The sequence below is a fragment of the Lutra lutra genome, chromosome 15 (assembly GCF_902655055.1).
Source record: "Lutra lutra chromosome 15, mLutLut1.2, whole genome shotgun sequence".
Classification (NCBI taxonomy): domain Eukaryota; kingdom Metazoa; phylum Chordata; class Mammalia; order Carnivora; family Mustelidae; genus Lutra; species Lutra lutra.
Window position 1 is genome coordinate 50615931 of NC_062292.1, and position 21309 is coordinate 50637239.

Genomic DNA, 21309 nt, shown 5'->3' on the forward strand with positions numbered 1-21309 from the left:
CTATGATCTATATTTGTTTGAAAAAGTCTATTCTAGAAGGCCAATATTAAAGAATAAATCTTTCTACTGATTTATATTGAATAGCTTCATAATAAAAATGAAGACCATCTATTTACAAGAAAACCAAGCTTTCCTGAAAGCTTGGTGAAGTTCCCAATTCTGGTACTACATGCTGATGACAATTTTCCTAAAAAAGGAAAACTCAGTAAGAAAAAAATATTGAAAGGGGCACCTGGGTGATTCAGTCGATTAGGCATCTGCCTTCAGCTCAGGTCATGATCCCAGGGTCCTGGAATTGAGCCCCTCATTGGGCTCCCTGCTCGGCGGAAAGCCTCCTTCTCCCCCTCTCTCTGCCTGCTGCTCCCCCTGCTTGTGCGCATGCACTCTCTCTCTCTCTCTCTCTGTCAAAAAAATAAATAAAATCTTAAAAAATAAAAAAAATATTGAGAATTATAAACACTTTTGTAGAACATATGTAATCAATATCATGATGGTCTGGTGTTGGTCTAGAATGTACAGCTTTTGGATGCTGGTAGAGTGCTATGACCCAACAAACTTTTCCCTGTTCTGCTTTTTTTAAAAGTTTGTGGAACTCAAAAGTATAGCACATGTTTTCTTTATGTTTTACCACTGTCGTGCTTATTTACTTAGGACTATTTTTTTACAAAGTGTGCTTACATTTACCTTGTTTTCCACTTTGGTCTTTCCATTTGTTTCAGTCAGTATTATTATCACTGTGAACTTCTCACTAGACTTATAATATTGACCTAAAAAGATCATAGCTTTTCTAACTCCTTCACCAATAAACCTTCCTATGTGTTTACTTATGCCCTCTGACTTGCCTGGGCATGAATTGCTCTGGGCTTCTCAACCAGATTCTGCCACTCCAGTATAAATAAAAGATAAAAAAAAGTGGTTAAGGAGAATGGACATAACTCAAGTGCAAGCCTTCTGAGTTAACAAGTGGGCCACAAAGTCCAGTTGCTTTTCCTTTATCTCTTCCTATCAATAAACTCAAGGCAAGGGGAATTTGTTAATCTGTTCAGGAACCAAAGAATCTCTAAAAAAAAAAAAAAAACCTGCAAAAATCCAATGGTCCAAAGTTCAACTCCCTAACACTTGTTTTGTTCATCCTGGCACTTATTAGTATACTATTCTGACTTGATCTAAATATCTTACCCACTGACTTTCAGATGACCTTTAAGGAGAGGATCTATGTATGCTGAAAAATAATACTAGAATATTATTTTTTTGCTTCTGTTAAAGCTTCGAAGAAAATAAATTAATAAAGAAATAAAAATGCCCGACTCTGTAGAAATGAAATCTTTCATTGCAAGAAGCCTGCAGGTATGTGATCTACCCTAGTAGGAATTCTTGAACTGAGTCTGTGAATTGGATAGGCACATAGAAAAATAAGCTCAGGACTTACAAAGTCTCAAAAGACAGAAACCTAGGTTTCCCTTTATTCTTTTGAAAGGTAGGTATGAGATTTGTTTAAAACAAGAAAAGGATATTTGTATTTTACATGTAATATTTTGAAATAAAAACATAAATATTTATTCCATCCTTATAAAAAATTAAATAAGATATCAAAAACAAAAGCACATAGGAACTTTCTTCAGCCATGTTTGTTCTGTTCAAGATAAAACACCGCTGAAAGAGATTCTTTAATCCTCCTTTTCACTGGAAATGGAAAATTTCTTAGTTCTGCCATTGGAGAAAGTGAACTGTTAGATTGTGAATGGAAACGGGAGTTATAACAAGCAACACATCTCTGAACTTTGTCAGATGCTAAGGTCTAAGTCTTCTGGCCCAGACACCTGCTTCTTTAATGTACTGGCAGTGTAACTCTATGTGTTATCTGTCTAAATTGCATACCTTTTTCAAAGATAACTTAGAATTATAGTTGTAACGTCAAGGAAAGTTTGATATCAGTAACACTGTTCATTTGAATGGATTAGTGATAAAATATATCACAAACATCCAGTGATGTTAATATACTTCATTTTTTGATTGGTATAATGAAGTTTTTAAAAGAAGTCCCTTCCTTGAAAGACTCATATCCAATTCCCATGAAAATTCAAAAACTTTACACATATTTCTCTTTTAAGTGACTCCAGATCACACCTTGAAACTTGTGCCCTTTACCTCTCTCTTACTTCTTATCTGTCCTAAGCTATTCCACTGAATTCTGTTCCATTTTACCCAGGACAATACATAGAAGCCCTCAAATTAAAAAAAAAAATGTAAATATTCAATATACTCAACTTCAAAAGACTTTTTGGTGACAGATACCAGAAGACAGATGACAGAGTCAAAAGAGCAAAATACATTGGAAAAGTATCTGTCCATGATAATGATAAGTTTTGGTCACAATGGGAGCAAAATACATTGGAAAAGTATCTGTCCATGAAAATGATAAGTTTTGGTCACAATGATATCCTTTAAGGAGAGCTCCTGATTCAGTAAGGTAAAGGGAAATAGTTATCTATCATTGTGTAGCAAATTACCCCAAAACTTAGTGGCTTAAAAGAAATGAGCTTCTCAGGATTTCTGTGGTTGGGGAATTCAAGAACACTTGAAAATGTGCTTCTGGCTCAGAGTATCTCACTTGTTTACATGCGGGATGTTAGTGGGATTAAATGATCTGCTTCCGAATGGCTTGCTCACATGGCTATAGGCAAAAGGCCTCAGATCGTCACTGGCTGTTAGCAGGTGCCTCAGATACCTGCTAATTGAACCTATCCATAGGCTACTTGTCTATCCTCACGACATAACAGCTTTCCCCAGAGAAAACAATCAAAGATAGAGGAAGCCCCAGACTTTTTTGCCCTAGTTTCTGAAGTCGCACATCATGACTTCACATTACTGCATTGTCCGAAGTCAGTCACTTGAGTTTGGTCATATTTAAGAAGAAGGAAATTAGACTTTGCCTTTTGATGTTAAGAACATCAAGAAAATTGTGGATATATTTTTAAACTACCACAAAAATAGTTAATACATAGTTCTGACAGGTGGGTATTGATTTACCCAGGGCAATATAAAGAGAAGAATATACCCAGAACTCCCAGCCAACCCATTCCCATTGGTTTTGGTCCTACTCCTCCTCGTTGTTCTTTTACTCCATTGTCACTTCTCCAAGTTTCTCAGTCCGTGGAGTTTCCTAATGATGTTTCCTGCAGTTTTATATACGTACAATTCCTTCTCTTTTTGGTGGTATCTCTAAGTCTGGGTTTAGAAATAACTGCCAGAAATTCATGTTTATTAACTATCTTGTGTGCAATCACACTTATTTTTTCTATTATAAATATACAAAGACAGTGATGCAACACAAAATATTCTTCTTTGTAAACATTTATTTATAAAATTTATCTTCTCTATTAACTCTTTAAATTTTGGTTCTATGCAATTTTCTTTAACAGAGTAGATGATAAATGAATATATAATTTTTTTAAAGTAAGTTCTATGCCCAACATATGGCTTGAACTCATGACTGAGATCAAGAGTCACATGCTTTACTGACTGAACCAGCCAGGTGCCTTTCAGTGAATATTTCTTGACTAATAATAACATTTCCTTAAAACAAATATAAGGTATGTTCCATCAACATTTTTTGAATGACAGTAATATTTATCCAATGACCAATTTATTTTTTCCAGTTGAGGCTTAATATAATATTTTCTTTTCTTTTTTTTTTTTAAGCATTTTATTTATTCATTTGACAGAGAAAGATACAGCAAGAGAGGAAACACAAGCAGGGGGAGTGGGAGAGGGAGAAGCAGGCTCTCTGCTGAGCAGGGAGCCCGATGTGGGCCTCGATCCCAGGACCCTGGAATCATGACCTGAGCGAAGGCAGACACGTAAGGACTAAGCCACCCAGGCGCCCCTATAATATTTTCAATACACTGAATAATTAAAAGCACCTGGAATTTCTGAAACCCAAACCTTAGAACTTTTGCTGAAATCTTAAAGCAGTAAAATATATTAATGAGAAATACATAAGTTGAGAAATATCAGGTTGTTGCTATGTGTCTGAAGAATATATTAATAGTCTTTCAACATTGCGAGAGTTTTTTTTTATTTCCTTGTACTGTGAATATCTTAGTTGCAAGGAGTCAATGTTAGTAGTAACACTTGAAATGCATTATGTATCTTACTTTTCATTGTTTAAAGATGTCTCTCAATAATGGGTGTTTCCAGATCACTTGTTTTACATCTTAGCCTCTGCAGTGACTAATTTCAGCATATTCAAACTACAGCACAGCTTTTCCCCAGCTTCTATGGTTGGAAGAAAATTAAAATGGAATTTTATGGGTTCATTTCGTGTTTAAAACACATTTGATTTGAATACTCAGTAGGAAGCATATTTAGTATTTTATCTCTCATATCTCACATCCTCCTGGTTTTTGATATTACTTTCAAATTGTGACACAACCTTGTAATCCAATTGTCAGATTTTTTGCAGTAATGTTCATGAACTGAGTGTTAGTAAAGCATTTCCTTTCTAGTACACACTCAAGAAGTCTCCAAAAAGTATTCCAAAAGTCTGCTTGGTAATAATATTTTATTGTCATTTTTAATGCCAAGTTCATGCACACTTTTTACTACATTGCTAAATTATATATTCCAGTTCAGTCAGAGGTTTAAGCATTATATATTCCAGATTGTGATTCACACTGTGCTGCAAACAGCATTATGCCTAGTGCAGCTGTCATAATGGAAGTATTATAAAGTGTTGTACAGTTATAAAATGTAAACTTAAACTCTGCAAAATTCACAGAAATTAAGCAAGGAGAAAGTTAATATTAAAAGTTCTGCTGTAAGACAGTCTTTCTACGTATATATTAGATATGCTAATGTAAATTTGTAGAGATTCTGCCTACATTCATCAGTCTGTTGCATGCTTCATTCATTCATTTACTGGATGACGACCATAAACCAAATACTCTTAAATTTTGCACATACAACAGTGAACAGAACTGTCACATTCCTCCCCACATGCTGCTTATATGCTAGTGGAAGGAGCCAGACCTTAAATATGTAAACATGCAAATACATAACATGCCAAATAATGCAAAATTCTATGAAGGCTAGGTAATAAAACTGAGAAAGAGTGATAGGAATTTCTGGAGATGGGCTAAGGAGACTATCTTATTTTGTAGGGGATCAACAGGGAAGTTTCTGTCATACAAAGCGATTTTCAAGTAGAGATCTGAAGAACTAAAGATATAAGCAGATGTCTGTAGAAAAAAAAAAAAATGTTCCAGGCAGAAGTCACATCATGTCCTCCCTATGGTGGGAGCAGGTATAGTGTCCTCGAAGACCAGTGTGGAAGCTATTGTTATAGGGGCAGACTGTGAAAATGGCAGGCAATGGAAGGTGTTCACAGAAAGATAGACTTATGTCAGTATTATGAATGGCTTTGTGGGCCATTTTGAGGTCATTAAATGTTTTTACAGATCTATACTGTAGAAAAGTTTCAGATTTATAGAATAATTGAGAAAATAATAGAGTTGCCATGTACCTATCCCTCAGTTTCCACCCTTATAAATTTCTTCTATTAGTATAGTATATTTGTTTAATTATTGAACAGATATTGATATACTATTCTTAACTAAAGTTCAGTTTACTCAGATTTCCTTGTTTTTTTTTTTAAAGATTTTATTTATTTTGACAGACAGAGATCACAAGTAGGCAGAGAAGCAGAGAGAGAGAGAGAGAGAGAGAGGAGAAGCAGGCTCCCTGCTGAGCAGAGAGCCCGATGTGGGGCTTGATCCCAGGACTCTGGGATCCCACTGAGCCACCCAGGCGCCCCCAGATTTCCTTGGCTTTTACTTGATGTTCTTTCTGCTTATTTGTTTTAGGATTCCATCCAGGATACCCCGTTACATTTAGTTGCCATGTCTCCTTAGGCTCCTGCCAGCTATGTCAATTTCTCAAAACTTTTTACAGTATTTTAAATTATAGTCACCATGCTGCACATTTGATCTCCTGAAGTTATTCATCTTATTACTGGAAGTTTGTACTTTGACCAACATCTCCTCAGATATCTCTCATTTTCCATGGTGGTAAAAATTTTGAGGACTATTGCTCAAGTATTTTGAGCATGAACCTCTATGGGTAATTGTGATTTTTCTCATGAATAGACCACAGTTACGTGTTTGGGGGAAGAAGACGATAGAGGTAAAGTGTCCTTTTCATCACATCATTAAAGAAAGCATCATATCAACATGATTAATGACTGTTTATGTTGGCCTTGACTACCCAGCTGAGGTAGCATTCCTGGTTTGTCCTCTGTACTGTTATTCATATCTTCTTCCTGTTTCCATACTGTAATCTGACAGAAAATCATTATGTGCAACTTATAGTACCCCTCCCTGATGACCGAATCTGCATACATCACTTGAAATTCTTCTGCATAGGAAATTTTTTTCTCTTCTCTCTCATTTATGTATTTACTTTTTTATAGAAAAAATTATTAGTGTGGCCTCATGATAAGTATTTTATACTTTGAATCAAATTCCAAAATTTTCTTGCTCAATTTTTTTAGTATTGACTATTTCATGTTCTTTCAGTTGATTCTTAAGCCCTTTTGATGTGCTTCCATCGGTGTTGATATTTTTTGAAGGACTTTTGAGAACCTTTTAAATTTCTGGCACGATAAGACGCTCCAGGTTCATCTTGTGTTGTTTGCAGACCTGGTCCTAGAATCAGCCATTTATACAAGGAGCTCTGGAAATAGGATCTGGATCCTTATTGTGCAAATTCTACTGAAGAGCCATTTCTTTCAGGTTCTTTCATCAAACACATCAAATATATGTGTATAAGCTAACCTGTATATATTTATATAAAAATAAGTATATATATGGACCAAATTATATATTGTTAATTATCTGAGAACTCCAACTCTAACTTAGGTCTTTTAAAAAATGTTTTCGTTTTAAATCCAGTTAACATACAGTGTTATATTAGTTTCAGGTGTACAATATAATGCTTCAACAATACCATACATCATGACAAGTGCACTCCTTAATCCCCATCACGGTTTAACCCAACCCTCCACCCCATCCCGTCTGGTAACCATCAATTTGTTCTCTATAATTAAGACTTTCTTTCTTTCTTTATGTATTTCTTTCTTCCTTTCTTTCTCTTTTCCTTCCTTCCTTCCTTCCTTTTTTTTTTTTTAAAATTTTAATCTTTATTTATTTTTTAACAGAGAGAGAACCAACAAGAGAGGGAAGCAGGGATGTGTGGGAGAGGGAGAAGCAGTGGCCGAATCTTGCGGCCAGCCCAGCCCCCCTTGCGGTGCCATAGTCCACCAGAAGGCCTCTTGCCCAGCCAGCGGTTCCGCCCAGCCTTGCCGATGACACGTTTGTTGTGATCGACGTTGGATACCCGGCCTACTGTTGCGATGCACATTTCCAGAACCTGCACCTGCCTCTTGGAAGGCAGCTAGATGATGGCCGTCCCATTCACTTTCTGTAGCAGCACACCACACGTCCCTGCGGCTCGGATATACTGGGCCGCCCGGCCGGGCTCACTCTCCACGTTGTCGACAAGTGTCCCCACAGGCAAGGCCCCAAGAGGATGTGCGTCCCCTTCCCGAGCAGCAACTGCCATTTGGCCTGTCCTGTCCCACTGAGCAGGGAGCCTGATGCGGAGCTCCATCCCAGGACCCTGGGATCATGACCTGAACCGAAGGCAGATGCTCAATGACTGAGCCACCCAGGCGCTCCTATTTGGGGCTCTTTTGGTTACAATTTTAGAATTGTTCTACTTCTGTGAAAAATGCTATTGGAATTTTGATGGAGATTTCATTAAATGAGTAGATTGCCTTGGGGAATATAGACATATTAATGATATTTATTCTTTAATCCATGAGCACAGATTGTCTTTTCAGTGTGTGTGTGTGTGTGTGTGTGTGTGTGTTGTTGTCTCCAATTTCTTTCAACACTGTTTCATAGTTTTTAGAGTACAGGTCTCTCATCTCTTTGGTTGGGTTTATTCCTAGCAATCATATTGTTTTTAGTTAATTGTAAATGGGACTGTTTTCTTTTTCTTTTTTTTTTTTTTTAATTCATTTATTTGACAGAGATCACAAGCAGGCAGAGAGGTAGGCAGAGAGAGAGGAGGAAGCAGGCTCCCCGCTGAGCAGAGAGCCCGATGCGGGGCTCGATCCCAGGACCCTGAGATCATGACCTGAGCCGAAGGCAGCGGCTTAACCCACTGAGCCACCCAGGCGCCCTGGGAATGTTTTCTTAATTTTTCCTTCTGCTGCTTCATTATTAGTATACAGAAATGCAACAGATTTCTGTATATTGATTTTGTATCCTACAGCTTTACCGAATTTGTTTATCAATTCTAGAAATATTTTGGTGGAGAATTTTGGTTTTCTATATAGAGTATCATGTCATCTGCAAACCGTGAGAGTGTGACTTCCTCCTTGCTGATTTGGATGCCTTTTATTTCTTTCTGTTTTCTGATTGCTGTGGTTAGTACTTCCAGTACTACATTGAAAAGAGGTGGTGAGAGTAGACATCCTTGTTTTATTTCTAACCTTAGGGGACAATCTCTCAGTTTTTCCTCATTAAGGATGATGTTAGCTGTGTGTTTTTCATATATGTCATATATGTAATATATGTCTAGATTTTTTTTTCTTTTTGTTTGTTTGTTTTGTTTCTTGAAGTGGGTCTATAGTGCCATACACTTCTCTCTTAGACCCCTTTCGTTGCCTTCCAAAGGTTTTGAGGCATTGTGTTTTCATTTCCATTTGTTTCCATGTACTTTTTTATTTCTTCCTTGATTTTCTGCTGACCCATTCACTTAAATTCCATGTATTTGTGGTCTTCCCAGATTCTTTTCTAGTGTTTGACTTCTAGCTTCATAGCTTACAGTGAGAAAAGTTGCATGGTATGACTTCAATCTTCTTGAATTTGTTGAGGCTGGGTTTTGTTGGCTAATATGTGATCTATTCTGGAGAATGTTCCATGAATACTTGACAAGAATGTGTATTCTGCTGTTTTAAGATGGAATATTTGAATATCTTTATTCAAAACATCTGTTCCAGTGTGTCATTCAAAGCCATTGTTTTCTTATTAATTTTCTGTTTAGATGATCTTCCCATTAATATAAGTGGAGTGTTAATGTCCTGTACTATTGCTGTATTATTATCAGTTAGTTCCTTTATGTTTGTTTTTAACTGTTTTATGTATTTGGGTGCTCACATGTTGGGTGCATAAATATTTAGAATTGTTATATTTCTTGACTCTAACTTAGGTCTTATTGATATCGCCAGCTCTAATCCATTGCCTCCAGAGGAACCATTATAGCCTCCTGCTCTTGCTTTTATGTGAATTCCTACTCCAACAGAGTAGGCTGCTTCCTACTATTTGTTATTTAGCTTCCTTTTCCAACTCAGTATATATGTATAGAAGTATCAGAATTGTTAACTGTTACCTTGAAGGGAATAATTTAATTAGCTAGAATACAGTAATTTTATAAATTTCCTTTGCCTTTAGGATTACATGTATCTCCCATTTCCAAAATTACTTAACTTAATTCCTTCTTCCAACCCACACCCACCAACTCACTGAGGTTGTTTCATATATTTGTAAATATAGTGACATCCTTTTGCCATAGTCTGAATTGCTTCTGAGGATCCTCCAACCTCGTAAATGATATATTTTCTTTAATTTGTATACATTAAGGTTCATTCTGTATTGTGAGCTATAATTGGTTTTAACAAACATAATACCATGTTTCTAACATTATAATATCATGCAAAATAGTTTTATTCCCCTAAAAAATCTCCTGTTTTTCCCTATTCACTCCTGTCCTTCTCTTTCCACATTCTAAGCCATCTGATGTTTTTTTTTTTTTTTTACCCTTTCTGTACCGTTGCCTTTTCCAGAGTATTAAATAATTGGAATCACCTATCAATATGCATTTTAAGCTTCTCCATGGTTTTTCTTTTTGTGTGTGTGTAGCTTATAGCTCATTTCCTTTTGCTGCTGGATAATAGTCCATTGTAAGGATATATCACTATTTGTTCATGTAATTGTCCACTGAAAGATATTTTGGATGCTTCCAGTTCAGGGCAATTTTGAATAAAGTTGATCAACATCTTTTTCTAGTTTCCTATGTGGAAATCAGAATTTTAAAACCAATTGGATAGGGGCACCTGGGTGGCTCAGTTGGTTCAGCATCTGACTCTCAATTTAGGCTCTAGTCATGATCTCATGGTAGCAGAATCAAGTTCCATTTTGGGTCCCATGCTTGGTGGTGAGCCTGCTTGGGATTCTCTCTCTCTTCTCCCTCTGCCCCTCTCCCTGGGACCCTCACCTTACTCACTCTTTCAAGTAAATAAATAAGTAAATAAGTCCTTTTTAAAAACCCAGTTGCATAAATACCTAGCTGCAAAATTGGTGTGACTATGTTTATCTCTCTAACAAACTACCAAAATATCTCCCAAACTGGCTGAACAACTTTGCATTTTCATGAATGAAAGGTTCCTTGAAACTGGAATTCAGATGTGCTGAAAATTGGCCTTCAACTATGGCTTAGAGAAAGCCCTATAAGATGTTAGAGTCATAAGGTAAAAAGAACCAAGCTCTATGGATAAACTCATGGAACAGAGAAACCTCCCTTCCCTGGGATAGTCATCTATTTTGTGAAAGTTTGGGCAGAAAAAATCAATGCCTAGCTTGTTTGGACAACTAAATAGCTTTGTTACAGCACCATACTTTAATTAATAATCAGAATTGGTATTGGAAGTAAATAAAAATATTTTGACACATATTGTTCTGTGATGGCAAATCACTTTCACTGAAATAATGTGAGAGATAGATATCTACAAAGCTGGCAAAAAAAGTTCAAGTATTGGTATTTCTTTTTAATTCCTTCCTGGTTTAGCAAGTTGGTACAAACCAGATTAACGAACCAGAACGCAGAGGGAGGGGAAACCACTTTACTGAGGAGTAGTCTGACTGCATCTGCAATCTAAATTGACTGAGAATCCACTGAAGTTGAGTCTTGCAGGGTTATAAAAGCCAACTGCTTCTGTCCACTGAACAGCAGTTGATAAGATTATGGTGCCTACACATCAATGTGCTTGGATATAAAATGGTTGCCAACCCAGCTGCAAAGATCAGATTATGTATATTGTCTGTTCGTTCAGCCCATTTTTTTTCAGATGGCCTTGAGGTAGCTGCCATTAAAATGAGTATAGATGTTAGTAAATAAAAGAGAGTCATCCAGGCTTAAGAGATAGTCCAGGTAGAGGTTTGATTGTATTGGAATTTCTTTCACATGGAACTGAATGGAATAAAAATAAATCAGGAGCTTCCTGAGTTTTTGAGGAAATTGTTTTGTCCAAAAAACTTTAACTTCAAAGCCTGCTGTTTTCCAATTCCTGAGACAAAATCTAAGTCTGAAAACCTGACCAACAAGGAGTTTGCTGTTAAAACTCTTCTGCTCTAGGAAAGGCATACTCTTCATTTTTTATTTTAAACATGGGCATAAGGACCATGACAGATCTATCTTAGAGTAGATTCAAGTATCTTTAAAGAAGTTACTCTAACATTGAGAAAGGCAGGCTTCATAATCTATCTGGTAGATTTCGTAAGTGACCAGGAACTTTACTATACCCCATTTCCCCTTTCACATTTAAGATGTTATTGCAGTTACCCTATAGTTGAAAGGTGGAAGGTGGTAGTTAGGGGTGAATCTTTGTCTGTTGATTTGTAGGTCAGAAAATCAGCAGGACTTATATGTAAACCTTTGGGTAAAACTGTGCATCACAGAGGTCAACATGATCAAAACAGTGAATAAGGTAGAGAGTAATAGGAAACAAGATGATAATGAGGTAAAGGGTGTGTGGTGCCAATCCCATAGGGCCCCATTTTCAGCTGGCTGAATCCGTGCATGCTCAGCATATCAATTCCAAAAGACAGGGAGAAATTAATCAACACTTAAAGAGTTAACACTCCAAAAGTCTGCCACAATTGTTCAGGTGTTTAGAATCAGTACTAATCTTACTATGCGAATTATTGTTATTTTGAATATAGAGAACTTCCACTTTCATAGCTGTCTTAATGCAGTAGGTACTTTAAGTTCCAAGTACACTGTTATGTAGTGAGATATATTTACGATATAGAGTTGGAGGGCCAGGGTGCAAGTCCCAATTTTTTTACTTACTAATGCATGAATGAACTTGAACAAATTAATCTTCTAAACTAAATTACTTCATCAAAATGATTGGATAATAATACTACTTATCTCCTTAGATTTGTTGTAAGGATTAATTCATCTCACAATGCCCCCAAGTATTTGCTATGAAAAACATTAGTTCCTAGAGATTCCCTTTGGAAAATGTTGAAGTGTGGCATGTTCTTGGTTCCATTGGCAATTCATAGTGAATATTTTTCCCAAAAATAAGTTTTAGAAATTCCTACAGAATATAAGCATGTTTAAATTTATTAACAAACTTTTTTGAAAAGTTGGAATACATGAGCTCATAATATTTTTTGAATACATGAATAAATAAATGCTTTATTGTCATGACTCTCAATACCTCTGTTGGCTACTGGTTCACACACACCTCCCCACTCCCAAACAAATGTTACTGAATCTTTATAGTAATCAAACTATACTGTTTCATCTTTATAGTTACTCTCATCCTGCATATAAATATACTTTGTATTTTGAAATAGTTGAAAAATTCAGTGGCCTACCTCTTGACTTTCTATTAATGTAACATCACACCTCTCCAGTCTAGGGAATATATTCATGGAAAAAAAAATAAAAAACAGAAAAACCTCGATTCTAATTGTGCAACAATGACAAACTCAATCCATTTTTTCCTTTTTTAAACCTATTATAATTTTTGTCCATTCTCTAAAATAATAAAATTAAATACAACATGAATATAAAACTTGAAGATTATATTTTACAGCAAATATAGAACTCAGAGATTAATTTTGGTACTTCAGCTATCAAGTTCCCCAAAGCCTGGTTATTTTATATTCTTGAAAGGAGTATAAGTACAGTATTTCTGCTACTGACTGGAGAAAAAATAATAATTTTATATTTTGTAACATCATAAATTTTGTCACATATTAAATCTTAAATTCCTAGAAACAGAGAGTTCAGCTACTTTACTTCGAACACTTTAGGCTTGGGTCACTTTTCCACCTACACATAGTTTCCCAAGGATAAGATTCTAAGTCCCCTCATCAATCATCCCTAACATATTTTCTTCATTCGCACATGTCCAATTTACTTTAGGAGTTTATTCTTTTTTTTTCTTTTTTCTTTTTTTTTTAAAGATTTTATTTATTTATTTGACAGAGAGAGATCACAAGCAGGCAGAGAGGCAGGCAGAGAGAGAGAGGAGGAAGCAGGCTCCCTGCTGAGCAGAGAGCCCGATACGGGGCTCCATCCCAGGACCCTGAGATCATGCCCTGAGCCGAAGGCAGCAGCTTAACCCACTGAGCCACCCAGGCGCCCCTAGGAGTTTATTCTTAAAAGGCCTTTTATCTCATCTGTTTCACACAAAGCTTCTAGAAGAGCTATCAAAATTTTTAATGCATTTATTACTTTCCATTAAGTCAGTTTGTATCCACATGAATGATGTTGAAATAGCTGACAGCTTTTCTTAATGTTGAAAACAGAAATTCCAAGGTCAAGGTAAGCTCTACTTAGGTCAAGGTGTATTGGGGCTTGTCACTCGCCAGCATGTTTCTCTCCAGTAGGTTGGCTGGGTATTACTAGAGAATTTTCTTCATATAGCTTCATAGAAACAGAACTTTATCATTAGCTAGGACACAGTAAATCTGCAGAAGAAAACCAGTATCTAGGCTTCAAGTATCTTGATGATTGTGATTGCTGCGTGTTTTGTGTTTGTGTACTTACATCAAGAATTGAGTGTTTACTTTGTTTTTTAGAAAAATTCTTTTTTTTTTTTTAAGATTTTTTTTTTAAGATTTTATTTATTTATTTGACAGAGAGAGATCACAAGTAGACAGAGAGGCAGGCAGAGAGAGAGAGAGAGAGAGAGAGGGAAGCAGGCTCCCCGCTGAGCAGAGAGCCCGATGCAGGCCTCGATCCCAGGACCCTGAGATCATGACCTGAGCCGAAGGCAGCGGCTTAACCCACTGAGCCACCCAGGCGCCCTTAGAAAAATTCTTATTTCATATTTTTCTCAAGAAAAATCATGATTAAAAAAATTGTAACTAGGGGTGCCTGGGTGGTTCAGTTGGTTAAGCGACTGCCTTCATCTCAGGTCATGATCCTGGAGTCCCAGGATCAAGTCTCACATCTGGCTCCCTACTCAGCAGGGAGTCTGCTTCTCCCTCCGATCCTCTCCCTTCTCATGCTCTTTCTCTCTCTCTCAAGTACATAAATAAAATTTTAAAAAAAATTGCAACTCTCTCATTGCAGGTACATTAATATTCTGGTATGAGGAAAATATTGCATTGTGCTATTTAGAGTTAAATTATCTAAACCATCTTTAATACTTGAGCAGAATTTTGGTCCCATCTCCTGTGCACTTTAAAAGTTACATCTGATGTTATAAAAAATAACATCATGGCATGGAATTGTGATGTTATTATTTGAAGAGTTAATAATTCATTGATCATTGGCTAGTCAGTGGTAATAATCATTAAATTGAAAGAAAATAGCAAAAACCACAATCCACTAAACATTTTTTGACATTTTAATATTTATAAATTATTTTTAAAATATCTTAAATTTATTTTCTTATCCTGCAGATCCAAGGCACACAATTTTCAGACTACCTTAGTAAACATTTGTGATTTAAGAAATCCTATGATATTACAAAATATAATAACACATAAATTAATAGTTATAACACTTGGATATGTTATACCAAAGAATTAGAAAATAGGAAAAAAAAGAGAAATTAAGTCTAAAATATAAGATTTATTATTTTAAGATTCCTTAAGTGAAATATAAAATATGACGTTCCTTAAATGAAAAATAAACTGAATGTGTAATTAAAATGGCACAACTTGTTTGAAAGTGCAAAATCATGAGTGAAGGATGGAGTTTGAAATAGTTATTTCTCAGATTGCTAAAATCAAAGTAAAATGAAGTATTTCACAGGCATTCAGAAGGAAAAGCCATAGAGATAAGAGAAACAATCTAAATACACAAATGTGCCAATAAGCTGGCCACCAAATTTATAATGAAAAATTTAGAAAAGAATTGAAGTTCTGAGGCAAAAGAGCATGAGCATGACCCTGGAATTTTCTTTGAATGTAAATCACCTTTGAGTAGAAATACAAAGTAACGATTTTGTGAAAACTGTCAAGGATCTGGGAAGTGTTTTATTTGTGAGCTCCTCCCCAATTCCCTGCCATATTGAACACACAAATACACACACACACACACACACACACACACACACACACACACACACATATCCCAGCCTAGAAGAAATAGTTCAAATTAAAGAACTAAGAAACTGGGAAGATTTCGGCTAACTTATACATTGCAAAATGGAAACATGGCTTATGCCTTGCACATAGTTTAAAAAGGATAGTATTTCAAATCACTTCACCATAATATATTCTATTAGATTGTCTTTAATTCTTGAATAATTAATTTTTCTTTAAGTTCCTAAAATAAATGACTCAGCTTCCATTCCACAAACTATGATGCATCTGTGCCATTACAGTCTACAAAATTCCCAAAGTTAGCTGCTGGAGGGAAAGTTAATGTGATGAATGATTTTGTAAAGGAATTCTCAGAGTTACAATTTTCCAAATACTATGATAAGAGGCTCTTATAACTGGAAAAAAATAATTAACACTTTTTTGGGGGATGTGGAAAAGGGACAAAATTTCATGTTTGGCTAGGGAAAAAAGGATAGTCTTTCAAACTTGAGTTAACTAGAAGGACCAAAAGAACCCAAAACATACACACACACAAAAATCATTGAGGTTATTAGGTGGCTTAATTTTATTTGCTGGAAAGGAGTCCAGGTAGAGATTTGGAAGCAATTCTACTTATATAAATTTTTCCATTAATTGCCTCCCCATTTACCTTCTGCAATTTAAGTAAGAGAATCCACAGTCATAGGTATACATTCAAATTCTAGCCATATACTCAGGACAACCAAAAATAAGTCCTCAGCAAATTATTTCGAAATTTTAATTAGTATTATAAATTGATTTTTTGTATTTCATTAGCTACAAAAGAAAAAGTATTTTTTTAATCTGAATCATCTTATCCAACAAACATTTCAGCTACTATGAACATTATCCATTTTATATAAAAGCAATTAAAAAGTTAATGCCATTGAAATATGATACAATCCTCGGGAAAAGGTAAATGAGACTTTGTATTCAAAATACATTAAGCTGAACTGTATAATGAGCTTTTATTACTCAGGATTCTCAAGAGAAACAAAAAATAAAATATTTCTGTACATCCATATTATCTATATATAATCCTTTATATATAATAATCTCTTTATTGATGATATACAATCATATATATATATATAAAATAGATGATGTATAATCTCTTCATATGTAAGAAGGGATTTATTGTAGGAATTGATTCACACAGTTATGGAGGGCACAAATCCCAGCCACTATCATCTGCAAAGTGGAAAACCAGAAATGCCAGTGGTATTATTTAGTCCAAGTCTGAAGTGTCCACAAGCAAGGGAGCTGATGGTGTAACTCCCAGGCAGAGGCCAGAGACCTGAGAGCCAGCTGTGTGTGTGCTTGTGTGTGTGAGGGGATGCTGTTGGTGTAATCTGAGTCTAAAGGTCCAAGAACCAGGAGCTCCAATGTCCTAGGAAAGAAAAAAAAAAATAGACATTCTAGCTCAAGGAGAGAGAGATTGAGAGAGACAGAGTGTATGTATAAGTATTGGCAGTTCTGCTCTATTTGGACCCACAAGGGACTGGATTATGCCCATTCACATTGGGGATAATGATCTTCTTTACTCAGTCTACCAAATCAATTGATGATCTCTTCCAGAAACACCCTCACAAACATACCCAGAAATAATGTTCTCCCGGCTATCTGGGCATCCTTTAGTCCAGTCAAAATGATTCATAAATTACCATCATTGGAAAATATTTGTTGTGGAAATAATTAGGAAAAGTCCGGGGGGGGGGGGGGTTGTACTTTATTATAATATTGTTTAAATGATAAACAATTATGCAGACTAAAAAGAACCATTGATCACAGCATTAGGATAATATTTAAAAATTAGTTTTTGCTTTCTTTAGGTTACAGAAGGGTAGATCTTTTTATGCTCAGGATAATTAAATCTAGGTAAATTTACATTGAAAACTATGTTTTAATATTGTATCTTCAAAAATATGAAAAGCTTGCTAAGGTATTTTGTAGTTAAATTGTAACTTAGCACTAACTCATTTTGATTCATAGAGCTTTTTTGTTTCTTTTGTTAAGAATGTTCTTAAAATTTTGTTACCCATTTAAGCTCATATTTCTCTTTGATGAGTGTTTGAACAAAGGTAATGGGTCTACTGAAAGTAGATTGCATTTTTCCCTACAAATTTGTCCAGTTAAAATACATTACCTATATTTCAAATTCAAGTTCAAAGTACCCACGATATACTTGTGTTGAACTATGGCAAACTGTTAAATAGTTTTTGTTTGTTTGTTTTAAGCATACAATGGCAGGCCTATTTGATTTTTTCTCAGAGTAGTCATTCTTTTAAGTTCATTCAACCAGAAATCTAGGAAGTAGATTGTTTATATGAAATTATATTCGTTTAATTTCCTCATAGAATATATTGGGAAACCAAGTAAAATGACTTTCCAAATCTAAATCTTGGCTCATGCTGGATGCCAGGTTTCCTACCTGATTCTAAATCATCCTTTGTGATTTCCAAACACTCCTTGTGTTGAATTCCAATGTCAAAGAAATATAATCCTGGGAGAGTTTTAAGATAACTTAAACACTCCTCAAAAAACACATGTTCCTCCACCCCCCAAAAAAACAAACAACAAACAAACTAACAAACAAAAAACCAACAACAAAAAAACACCACATGTCCCAAACAGGACAGAGGCATATGGAGTAAAAGTTTTTCCTCCTCCATTGTTCTTTTATTTATTATTATTTTTTTTAATGAAAAACATTTATTATCCCCTGAAGCACACAAACATTCCTAACCTTACATCCATTGGCTGGAATGTGCTTAACTAGGTATTTATAGTTGCAGGAGAGGCTGGGAAACTTAACAGTATGAGGGGCACCTGAGTGGCTCAGTGTGTTAAGCCTCTGCCTTTGGCTCACGTAATGATCTCAGAGTCCTGGGATCGAGCCCCACATGGGGCTCTCTGCTCAGCAGGGAGCCTGCTTCCCCCTGTCTCTCTCTGCCTGCCTCTCTGCCTACTTGTGATCTCTGCCAAATAAATAAATAAAATCTTTAAAATATGACACATGGGTGACAGTGTCCTAATTGGCTTAAAAATCCTGGTTCATGACTGGAATATGCACCAAGCAAAGTCAGAGTTCTGGCAGCAAAGAGAGAAGGAGAAATAACTGGTAGAAACAGCAAAGAACGTCTGCTGTTTACTTTTATTTTTCTTAAAAGCCATTACTAAGTAATAATCCATTTGTACAAGCCATGTTTACCTAGTGACTTAAAAATAATTTATTATATATCTGGACCTTTCTCTGTAAATCATATATTCAAATTATGTCCACAATATTTTAAACATTCCCTGAAGAATTTTTTAAACAATTTTATTTATTTATTCGACAGACAGAGATCAGAAGTAGGCAGAGAGACAGGCAGAAAGAGGAGGGGTGGGGGAAGCAGGGTCCCTGTTGAGCAGAGAGGCCGATGCGGGGCTCGAACCCAGGACCCTGGGATCATGACCTGAGCTGGAGGCAGAGGCTTTAACCCACTGAGCCACCCAGGCGCCCCTCCCTGAATAATTTTTAAAATGTTGCTAGCTTTATATTGCTAAATATAGTTCACCTGAGGTTATGGAGACTGTGGTTAGTATAACAATCTGTTGTATCAAGGTAGTTTCCACTGACAAGGATAGACCCATGATTTCTGGGATTGTTTTTTTTTTCAAGCTCTCATCTTTTTACAGAATGATGTATATATTGCACAGAAAATTTGATAAATGAATTTTTTAGTTATCTGCAATTAAATTACAAACACATACATAGGTCATGTTAATATGGCAGCTTAATTCAATGCTAATTAGGTTTATCTATATACTATAAGATACACAAACATATGCTTCCCTGTCTTCCTCTAGGAAAAAATAAGTTTTGTGTCAAAATGCCAACATTTATTAAATGGAACTAAAAAAACTGAAAATGGTTGTATGCTTTTAAAGAAATTATTCTTCCTTTAAGTGCTACAGGTACTCATGATGAATATTAAAAAGGAATAATTATTAGCATCATAAATTTATATGACGTATTCCTAAGTAAGCATTTAATTTCATCAGTTCAAGGACAATTTTAGGTTCCATATAATCTGTGGATTATAGAGGCAGTAGATAGATTGCTCCCATAGATGAGGTGACATTTTAGCCAATGAGGGCTTGGATGTTGAACAGCATGACATTCCTGCCTTATGTCAAGATCAAAGTGACAACTATGTCCTTTCATCTGAATTCACAGACAATAGGTAGGTGATGATCCTTAACATCTATGCATTATTTACACTGAAAGGAAAAATGCCCATAAATAGATAATGGGATGACTCTGCTTGTTAGTAAATGCTGCTGTACCTGAATTTGCTTTGAATTTCCTTAAGGTAAGTTTACATCTGATTGTTTCCAATTAAATTATAATCATAGATAAGAAAATATCATTCTCAGTAACAAAGCACCTTTCACAGTTTCATAATCTACTGATTCTTCACCACAGAGCCTATATAGTTATTAAATATATTTGATAAGACCGTCTTAATTAGAATCAGAGAAACTGAATTTGCTTTCACACTCATTTGATAGTTTGGTAAGCTTGGAAAATTTATTTAACATCTCAGAAATTCACTTAAAAATGATTAATGCACATAACATTAAATTTACTATATTTTTAAATGTACAGTTTATTATCATTAAGGTCATTTTTGTCATTATACAACTATCGCCACTGTTCCCCTCCAGACATTTGTCCTCCAAGTAACTCAATTTTTATACCTGTTGAACAACAAACAGCTCCTTATTTCTTCATCACCCCAACCTCTGGCAATCACCATTTTACTCTATTTTTATTAGTTTGACTATTTTTACATACTTCACATAAATGAAATCATTCAGTATTTTTGTCCTTCTATGACTGGATTATTTCACTTAGCAGAATACCTTGCAGTTCCATCCAGGGTGTCGCATATGGCAGGATTTCCTTCTTTTTTAATGATGAACAGTATTTCCTTTTATCTATATACCTACATACCTAATTTTTGTTATCCCTTCTCCATCAATAGGCATTTAGGTTGTTTCCACATCCTTGGCAATTGTGACTAATGTTGCTGTTAACATGGGAGTGCAGATACCACTTCAAGATCTTGATTTTAATTCTTTTGGGTATATACCTTGGAGTGGGATTGCTATATCAGAAGGTAGTTCTGTTTTTATCTTTACTTTCGGTGGTTCTATTTTTTAAATTTTTTGAGCAAGTTTCATACTATTTTCCATAGCTTCTGCACCATTTTACATTTTACATTCCAACCAACAATATGCTTCCCTGTCTTCCTCTAGGAAAAAATAAGTAATCCATTTACTTATTTAAATTGACTTAAATTTAAGTTTTTTACTTATTTACTTATTTTTTATTTACTTATTTTTTACTTAAAATGGATTTACTTAAATCCATTTACATATGGGTCCCAATTTCTCTACATTCTCACTTGTTACCTTTTTGGTAACAGCCATTCTAACAAGTATGAAGTGTTATGTCATGATGGCTTTGATTTTCATTTCTCTGATGATTAGTGGTGATGAGTATCTTGTCAGAAATCGGCCTGATATTTATATGTCTTCTTTGGAGAAATGTTTGTTCAAATTATTGACCCATTTAAAACATGTTTTTAAAAGTTTATTTGTGTTTTTTGTTATTGAAATATAAGATATTATATATTTTGGATATGAATCCCTTGTCAGATATAGTTTGCAAATATTTTTTCTCACTCCTTGGTTGCATTTCACTATGTTGATGTTTCCTTTACTTTGCAGAAGTTTGCTAGTTTGATGAAGTCCCACTTGTTTATTTTTGCTCCTGTTGCTTGTGCTTTTGATACCACATCTGAACAACCATTGTGAAAAC

At 35.3% G+C, this 21309-nt stretch overlaps 1 pseudogene; it reads right to left on the reverse strand.

Moving 5' to 3' along the window:
• Positions 1-20918, reverse strand: part of LOC125085591 (39S ribosomal protein L2, mitochondrial-like) — a 38823-nt pseudogene extending 17905 nt beyond the window's left edge.
• Positions 20919-21309: the final 391 nt, after the last annotated feature.